This window comes from Leucoraja erinacea, chromosome 26, assembly GCF_028641065.1.
Source record: "Leucoraja erinacea ecotype New England chromosome 26, Leri_hhj_1, whole genome shotgun sequence".
NCBI lineage: Eukaryota > Metazoa > Chordata > Chondrichthyes > Rajiformes > Rajidae > Leucoraja > Leucoraja erinaceus.
In genome coordinates this window covers 4,257,199-4,266,086 of record NC_073402.1, presented here as the reverse complement: position 1 = coordinate 4,266,086, position 8,888 = coordinate 4,257,199, and the positions used below count along the sequence as shown (strand labels likewise).

The 8,888-nt window shown below is 43.5% G+C and overlaps 1 non-coding gene across 1 annotated transcript; it reads right to left on the bottom strand.

Moving 5' to 3' along the window:
- Window positions 1–7,242: 7,242 nt before the first annotated feature.
- On the bottom strand, window positions 7,243–7,314 carry trnad-guc (transfer RNA aspartic acid (anticodon GUC)). The gene has a single exon. It is a non-coding gene; the product is annotated as a tRNA-Asp (tRNA).
- Window positions 7,315–8,888: the final 1,574 nt, after the last annotated feature.

Below are 8,888 nucleotides of genomic sequence, written 5' to 3'. Positions count from 1 at the left end.
GATTAATTTCCAGAAACATTCATTTTTGGGAATTCCCTAAAATGTCATTGCCTTTGAAAATAAATATGGGAAAAGGGTTTAAAATAATAAAGGTGGCACCGTGTCGCTGTTGTATTTGCTGCCTTACAGCACCAGAGACCCGATTTCGATCATGTCCATGGGTGCTGTTTCTACGGAGTTTGTACGTTCTCCATGTGACCACATGGATTTTTTTTCCGGGTGTTCCAGTTTTCTCCCACACTCCAAGGGAATCGTTGGTCGGCATGAACTTGGTGGGCCGAAGGGCCTGTTTCTGCACTGTATCTCTAAATTAAAAAATATTGTGGGTTCTGATATGTGAATCCTCCTCTGTCAGAGAATGAAGGACCAAATTTGCATCTCCATCACTTAAAGCTTTACTTCATTTGAACTTCCACTCATTTCTCAATTCCCATTATTTACATGGTATTAGATTATTTACATGACATTAGATTATTTACATGGTATTAGTCTTGTATCCATCCAAAGATGACCTTACCCATTACAGTAACCTGACACCGCTTTGAAGGGTATGTGCTTGTAACCAGAACGTGCAGAAAAAAAAGCCAATTCATCATCGTGAACATTCCTCGCTCAATTACCAAAACTAGGCAGGAAATTCTCAGATAATCTTTGTTGTGTCTTCGTGTTTGATATCCTGATAATAAACGACACAATTCAGGTTGTTTCAGTTGCCTTATTGTACTCCTTTATTCAGCTCCTTTGTCTGTGTGGCGTAGTAATACTAAAGTGCTTACATACCTAATCACAGTGTGTGTGTGTGTGTGTGTGTGTGTGGTGAGTGTGCCTGATACAAAGTAGTGCAGGAGGTTGGGACTGCTACAATGAATATGTAGCATATGTAACATCCCCCCTTCTCAAAAGAAAGGAACAAAAATTAGTAAAATATCTAAGTTAGTTTGTAACACTAGAGGATTGCCAGAGCGAGGGTGGCAATCCTGTAGCAGATACCGTGGGAGTATTCTGCCCACATTCGTGGCATTCTGCTTTCTAATATACTACACAACAAAATATATAATGGAATGCTTTCTAATATACTACACAACAAACTATATAATGGCAACTTGTTTTCTTTCAGGTAGTGCGTAGCCAGTCAAGAGTCATGTCTTGGCGTGACTTGTCCCTTCCAGTGCTAGCGATAACGCACTGGGGGTAAGATGTTGCTCCTGGATCTAGTAGATCTGGTTGTTGCCTGCAGTGTTGCACTCGATGTATTGGTAACTTGTTGAGTTGTTTCCTGGCCATTGGTTGGTGCTGGTTGACTATATGACTCACTGGTAGCAGTTTATGAGAATGTGTTGTCATCAATGGTAGGTGTTGCTGCTGCTGTGGGTGGTGTCCTAGGAGTTGCTGGTGTTGTCTTTGAAGTTGCAGGTGTTGACATTTCAGGTGTCGGGCGGATGTGAATTCTGTTTCGTCTCAACTGCCTGCCCGGTTCTGTCTCTATGATATATGATTTTGGGGTTCCAGCCCTGCTGGTGATTTGTGCTGGGGTCCATTTCTTTGTTGTTGGATCCTGAGCATGTACGTTTTGGCCTTGAAATAGTTCAGGCAAGTACTGTGCATTTTTGTTGTATTGTTTCAGCCCCTCCTCCTGGGCAGCTGCCAATTTTGCCCTTATTTCTTCTTGGTCGATAGGGGGTTGGATTTTGCTTGGCAGGGTGGTTTTATATTTCCTGCCATTTAGCATTTCTGCAGGAGACTTCATGTCAGCCTTTAGTGGAGTTGCCCGTAAGGATAAAAGTGCCAGGTTTGGATCCTCCTTTGCCTCTCGGCATTTTATTAGTGTTTTCTTGACTGTCTGTACTTGCCTTTCAATAAACCCATGGCCCTTTGGGTAATGTGGTGAAGATGTTGTGATTTTGAACCCGTATTCGGTGGCTAGCTCTCTGAATTCCCGAGATGTGAATTGGGTTCCATTGTCACATACGATCTGCTCAGGTATTCCTTGCTCTGCAAACAACCCTCTAACAATTGACACAATTGTTTTAGCTTTCAAATCCTTTACGTTTCTCACAAATGGGAATTTGGAGTAGTAGCAGGCCATAATCAAATACCATTGCTGGTTCTCTGTGAACAGGTCTGCTCCGATGGTTTGCCATGGCCGGCTTGGGATATCACTGGGTGTCATTTCCTCCTTCTGTTGTGAATTCCTGTATTTTTGGCATATGTGGCATGTAGATACCAGCTTTTCTATGTCCTTGTACATGCCTATCCAGTACACAGCGGATTTAGCACGGAGTCTGCACTTTTCCATTCCTAAGTGTCCCTGGTGGATCTTTTCGAGGATTTCTTTTTTCATGGACTTGGGTATGATGATTCGTGATCCGGCCATCAGGACTCCATTCTCTACCGAAATATCATCACGGATGGTCCAGTATTCGCGGAGGAGAGGCTGAACTTGTTGTCTCTTTTCTGGCCACCCCTGTATTACCATTTGGGTGAGGAGCTGGAGTTCTTCATCTCTGGCTGTTTCCTCTTTGATCTGTTCCAGCTTCACGCTTGTCACACTCACAATGTGGTGGATCTTTATGCTCAGCCCTTCCATCTCTTGTTTGTCATGTGTTGATAGTCTGGAGAGGGCGTCAGCTAGCAGCAGGTCTTTTCCTGGCTTGTATCTGATGTTGTAGTCGTAGTGCTGTAGCCTCAGTAATAGTCTCTGTAGTCTGGCTGGTGCTTTGGTGAGGTTTTTTTTTCCGATTTGTTCTAGAGGGCGGTGGTCTGTTTCAATGTCGAAATTTCTTCCATATAGGTAAGTGTGAAATTTCTCGCAGCCATAGACTACTGCTAAGAGTTCTCTCTCTATGTTTGCGTACCTTGATTCTGTAGGAGTGAGTGCTTTGGATGCATACGCAATAGGTCGGCCATTTTGTATCAGTACTGCTCCGACTCCTCTCATGGAGGCATCAACTTGGAGTGTTACAGGCTTCTGCCTGTCATAGTACTGCAGGATCGTTTCTTTGCTGATGAGTTGTTTTATTTTTTTTAAATCTTGGCTATGTGAAGCACACCAATCAAACTCAGCGTCGTCTTTCATCAATTCACGGAGATTTGCTGTGTGATTAGCAAGCTTAGGTATGAAGACTCCCATGTATTGTATGAGCCCTAGGAAACTTCTTAGCTGTTTCTTGTCTTTGGGTTCCTCCATGTGGTTGATAGCATCCACTTTTGTAGGGTCCGGTTTCACTCCTTCTGCAGAGTAAATCAGTCCAAAGAATTTGCACTCCCTTTCTTTGATTATGCATTTGTCTGCATTGAGCTTTATGCCGGCTCTTCGAGTTTTTTCCATAGCCTCATGGAGGTTGTAATCATGCGTGTTTTCATCTCTGCCGTATACTTGTATATCATCTGCTATCCCGATTGCCCCTTTACAGCCTTTGTATGTTTCATCTATTTTCCACTGGAAGACATCTTGACTCACCTTCAGCCCGAATGGGAGCCTGTTGAATCTGAATCTGCCAAATGGCGTGTTGAAAGTGGTGAGCATTGATGACTCTTGGTCTATTTTGATGTTCCAATATCCATTGCTAGCATCCAGCTTGCTGAACACCTTGGAACCGGCCAGTGCTGGTGTGATCTCTTCAAGGGTTGGAGTTGGATAATGGTCGCGCTTCAATGCATTGTTCAGATCCCTGGGATCAAGGCATATCCTTAGTTTTCCGTTTGGCTTTTCTTTGACAACAATTGAATTCACCCAATCAGTTGGTTGAGTTATTTCTGTGATGATGCCCTTTTTTTTCCATTTCGTTTAGTTGTTCCCTTAGCCTCTCTTTCAGTTCAAGGGGAACACGGCGGGGTGGGTGGATCACTGGTTTCACACTGGGGTCTACTGTGATATGGTATTCGTATTCCTCAAAACAACCAACGGTATCGTCAAAACACTCTGGGTACATGTCAATCAATTCTTTTTTGTTCCTGATGGGCGGCCGGTTTTTGATGGGTATGTTTCTGTCAATTCTGCAGGAGTTTGTCTTGATTTCATGGTTGATTGACACAATCTTCAGTCTTTGGCACGTGTTCAGGCCGAGAATAGCAGGTCCTTTCGATTTAGTGATGTAGAAGGGGCATTTCACTTCTTTCCCTTTGTATGTTCCTGCTATGATTGTTTTGCCTAGCTGTGGGATTATGGAACCTCCGTATGCAGCTAGGACTACATCGCTACTTCCAAGGATTCCTTTCCTGACGCTGCCATCTTGTGTCATGTGTTCAGGGAATATCTTTCCGTAAAGATTGACTGGTAAGATATTGCTCTGGGCTCCAGTATCAATTTTGAGCCTTAGATTAATCGTTGTTCTTTTCTTTCCCACTTTTTTCTGTAGTTGTATTATAGTATATGCTTCATCTCTGTTGCTATGTGGTTTGTTGTTTCCCATTTCGTGGACGTCAATGGTCCCAACGGAAAGGAATTCTTCCTCAGAGGTATCTGAGGTTATCTCCTCTTCCTGTTGGACGTGTGCGTGTATTTGTTTCCTTCTCGTATTTCTATCGTTCTTTGACCATTGCTGCTTTGGCTTGGTGCTGTATGATTTTGTTGACCTACACATTTTCTTCCAGTGGTTAGGCCTCCCACAGGAGTTGCAGGTAGTCCCGTATGCTGGGCACTCCCTGCGATCATGAAATGCATGCTCTGTACCGCAGTTCCAGCAGCTTCTTTGGCTTGCTTGTTTGTTTGCATGCCTAGAAAATTTCTGCTTTGGAGCCTTTAAGGTGGAGCCAGGGTCACATTTTGAGAGAGCGTCTATATTCACTCTGGTGCTGCTCTGAGATGAGCCAACTTGAAGGGAGAGGGAGGACATTTGTTTCCTTGTGGCTTCGAAAGCTCTGGCAGCATCTACGGCGTCTTTTAGGTTGAGGGTGTCTTTCCCTATTAGGGACTTTTGGACCTCTTGGTGGGCGCACCCCCATATTAGCTGGTCGACAATTCTGTCATCTTCATCACCAAATCTGCATTTCTTGGCCACGTTCCTTAGTCTCGACTGGAAAGTGTCGGTTGTTTTTTGTGGGTCTTGTCTTAGCCCTTGGAACTCATACCGATGGATTCTGTGGTTTGATTTGGGCTCCATATGGTTCGCAAACCTTTCAAGGACTATTCCCGGATAATTGCAGTCGGGCTCTGTTAAGCTCCAACTGTTAAAAATGTCTAGACCCTTCTCCCCGAGCCATAGTAAAATATAACTGACCTTCTCTTCATCTGTAGTTCCTTTCAGGAAGCTTTTGAATGCCAGCTGGTTCTTTTGTTTGAATTTCTTGAACGCCTCCACCACGTCATCGGCGTCCCAGTTCATCGTAGGGTGGAGGTTCATTGCTGCGGCAACAGCCGCTGTGGAGGCCGCCATCTTGTGTTGTTAGGCGGGTGCACAAAGACGTAGTAAAAAAAATCAATTTCTCTGCAGCCGCTTTTCCTAATTCCCAATAGCGATTCACAATAGCGCGGTTTTTTACTCGAGAGTCACCGCTGCCACCATGTTGTGTCTTCGTGTTTGATATCCTGATAATAAACGACACAATTCAGGTTGTTTCAGTTGCCTTATTGTACTCCTTTATTCAGCTCCTTTGTCTGTGTGGCGTAGTAATACTAAAGTGCTTACATACCTAATCACAGTGTGTGTGTGTGTGTGTGTGGTGAGTGTGCCTGATACAAAGTAGTGCAGGAGGTTGGGACTGCTACAATGAATATGTAGCATATGTAACAATCTTCTCTGTATATTTCCATTGCAGTAATGACCAACTTTGTTTCAGGTGAGTGATGTCAGAGCTGTCTCCTGTTGATTTGCAGCTCTGAACAGAATTGGTGGTGCCTGCGATCATCTCTTTTTAAGTGTTTTATGCAAGAACATCTTTGAAACATTAACTGTCAAAGCATTTCCATTTATCTCTCTAAAGTGATATTCTGAAACCAATATGTTCCATTGTTGATATTCGTATCTTGATATCAGTTGATTAATCATCCACCACCTTCTGTGCCAATCTGAGTATAAAGTTGGTGAGTTATCAGCAGAGTGGCACAGCGGTCGAGCTGCTGCCTTACAGCACTGGAGACTCGGGTTCGATCTTGACTAAGGATAATGTCTGTACAGAGTTTGTACGATCTCCCCGTGACGTGTGTGGGTTTTCTCTGGGTGCTCTGGTTTCCTCCACAATTCCAAAGTTCCACAATTCGTACAGGTTTGTAGGTTAATTGACTTTGGTAAAATTATAAAGTGTCTCTAGTTTGTGTAGGAGGATAGTGTTAGTATGTGGGGATCGCTGGTCAGCGCGGGCTCATTGGCCGATGAGGTCTGTTTCCGCACTGTATTTCTAAACTAAAATAAACTAAAGTTATCAACCTCTGGTTCGGTCACAACTGGAGTTGCATCTATCATATAACATATATCATATATCATGTATATACATACACATACATACATATATATATATATATGATATGTGTGTATGATATGTACATATGGTCATTATATTCTAGAGGCAAAGAGGAAATTAAACGATCTTGCAAAACAATTGAACATTTGTGCTTGTGGGAACGGTTTCGCGGCATGTTTAGGCGTAATGTACAGTTAAACACTTACAGTATCTTCAGTGTACTGTGAATGAGGGTCTGAAGGTTGCTGTGGGAAAGTTTGGTTTAGTTTAGTTCAGAGATACAGCATGGAAACGGGATCTTCTGTCCACCAAGATCAAGCTGACCTTCATTCACTCATCCACACTAGTTCTATGTTATTCCACATTCTCGTCTACTCCCATATGTCTTTGTGGGAAAAAACTGAAGTTGCTGGTGGAAACCAATGCGGTCACAGGGAGAACATGCAAACGCCACACAGACAGCATCCTAGGACAGGATCGAACCCGTATCCCTAGTGCTGTCAGACAGCAACTGTACTGGCTGTGACACTGTGCTCCCCTATCTGTTTATGAGAGAGGATAGGTCTCTTCATCCCTAAGTGATCAGATCAGTTGCTTGTTTGCCAGACATCTTAAAGGATATTACAATTAATTTCTAATGGACTTTGGACCACATCATAGAAACATAGAAAATAGGTGCAGGAGTAGGCCATTCGGCCCTTCGAGCCTGCACCGCCATTCAATAGGATCATGGCTGATCATCCAACTCAGTATCCCGTACCTGCCTTCTCTCCATACCCCCTGATCCCTTTAGCCACAGGGGCCACATCTGACTCCCTCTTAAATATAGCAAAATGATAGTACCTCCCCAGCGGGGAATTGAACCCCGGTCTCCCGCGTGACAGGCGGGGATACTAACCACTATACTACCGAGGACTTGTAAGTGTGGCTGGAATTCAGCAATATTAACGTAGAAATTACTGCTTTGTAAAATACAATATGATGTGGGTAATGTTTGCTGTTCAGCAAACTGCTGCTTTTCACGTTACTCTTCAGAAATAACAGCATAATTCACCGGCACTAAATTATATGGTCTCGAATGTTTCAAATGTGTAGGTGGCAGATGCCAATCTGAGATGCTAAAGACCTTAAACATCTGGGACTCTTGATCCATGAAACAGGGTTTGTTTGGAAATATGCTCACAATGATGAAACCAAGACAGTTATAAATAATCAAGCAATGCAGGTCACCAAATACATGCAGTTTGTGTTGTAGACCAATTAGTCATAGCAAACTGAAGAGTTGAGTCGAGTTTAGTATATTGTCACATGCACTGAGGGACAGAGAAAAGCTTTTATTGTGTGCTAAATAGACAGTACATAATACATGATTCCAATCAAGCCATTCACACAGCATCTTGTATGGTACACTTGACTGTATTAATTCCAACAAATATTGCTAAGTGTGCAATGAAGTCGTCATAATTCTGTTGGCAATGTGCACCAAAAAATGTCTGCACCATAACACATAGAACAGTACAGCACAGGAACAGGCCCTTCAGCCCACAATGTGTGCGACGCACATGAGCCAGGATAAACTAATCTCCTGAGCTTACATGTGATCCATATCCCTCCATTCCCTGCATATCCATGTGCCTATCTAAAAGCTTCAAATGCTTCTATCACATTGCCTCTGCCATCACTAAGATCTTGGCAGCATACCTCAGGCGCCCACCACTCGCTGAGTCAACATCTGCCTCAAACATTTCCTTTAAACTTTCACCCCTCTGACCTTCAAGCTGTGCTCACACATGTTGTTGATGTTTCTATCGTGGACAACGCATTCTGGCTGTCTTCCTGATCTATGCATCTCATCATTTTGTATACATCCACCTGCTCTCCCCTCAGCCTTTAACACTCTGGATTGTCCAACCTCGTCTCATAGCGAATGCCTTCAAATCCAGAGTTATAGAACCATCCAGCATGGAAACAGGCCTTCTGCTGAACTCATCCATGCCAAACAAGATGCCCCATCTAAGCTAACCCCATTTGCCTTCATTTGGCCCATATCCCTCTAAACCTTTCCTGTGCAAGTACGGATCTGTCCAAGTCTTTTTTAATGCTTTTAAGTAGTTGCCTCAGCTACATCCCCTGGCAGCATGTTCCGTATACTCACCACTATGAGTAAAAATGTTGCCCCTCAGATTGCTATTAAAACCTGCCCCTCTCACCTTAAACTCGTGTCCTCTGATACTTGATTCCTGCCCTGGGTAAAAACACTCTGTGCTTTCTCCCTATCTATTATCCCCATGGTTTTCTACACCTCAAAAAGATCACCCCATGAGCCTCCTATGTTCAAGGTTCTGGCCTTCCCAACATTACATCTTAGCTCAGACCCTCTTCAAAGCCTCCACATCCTTGCAGCAATGGGGCAACCAGAATTGTACAAATACTCCATGAGAGCATACTGCTGAACCAAGTATTAAAATAGATGATAGCATATCATCACA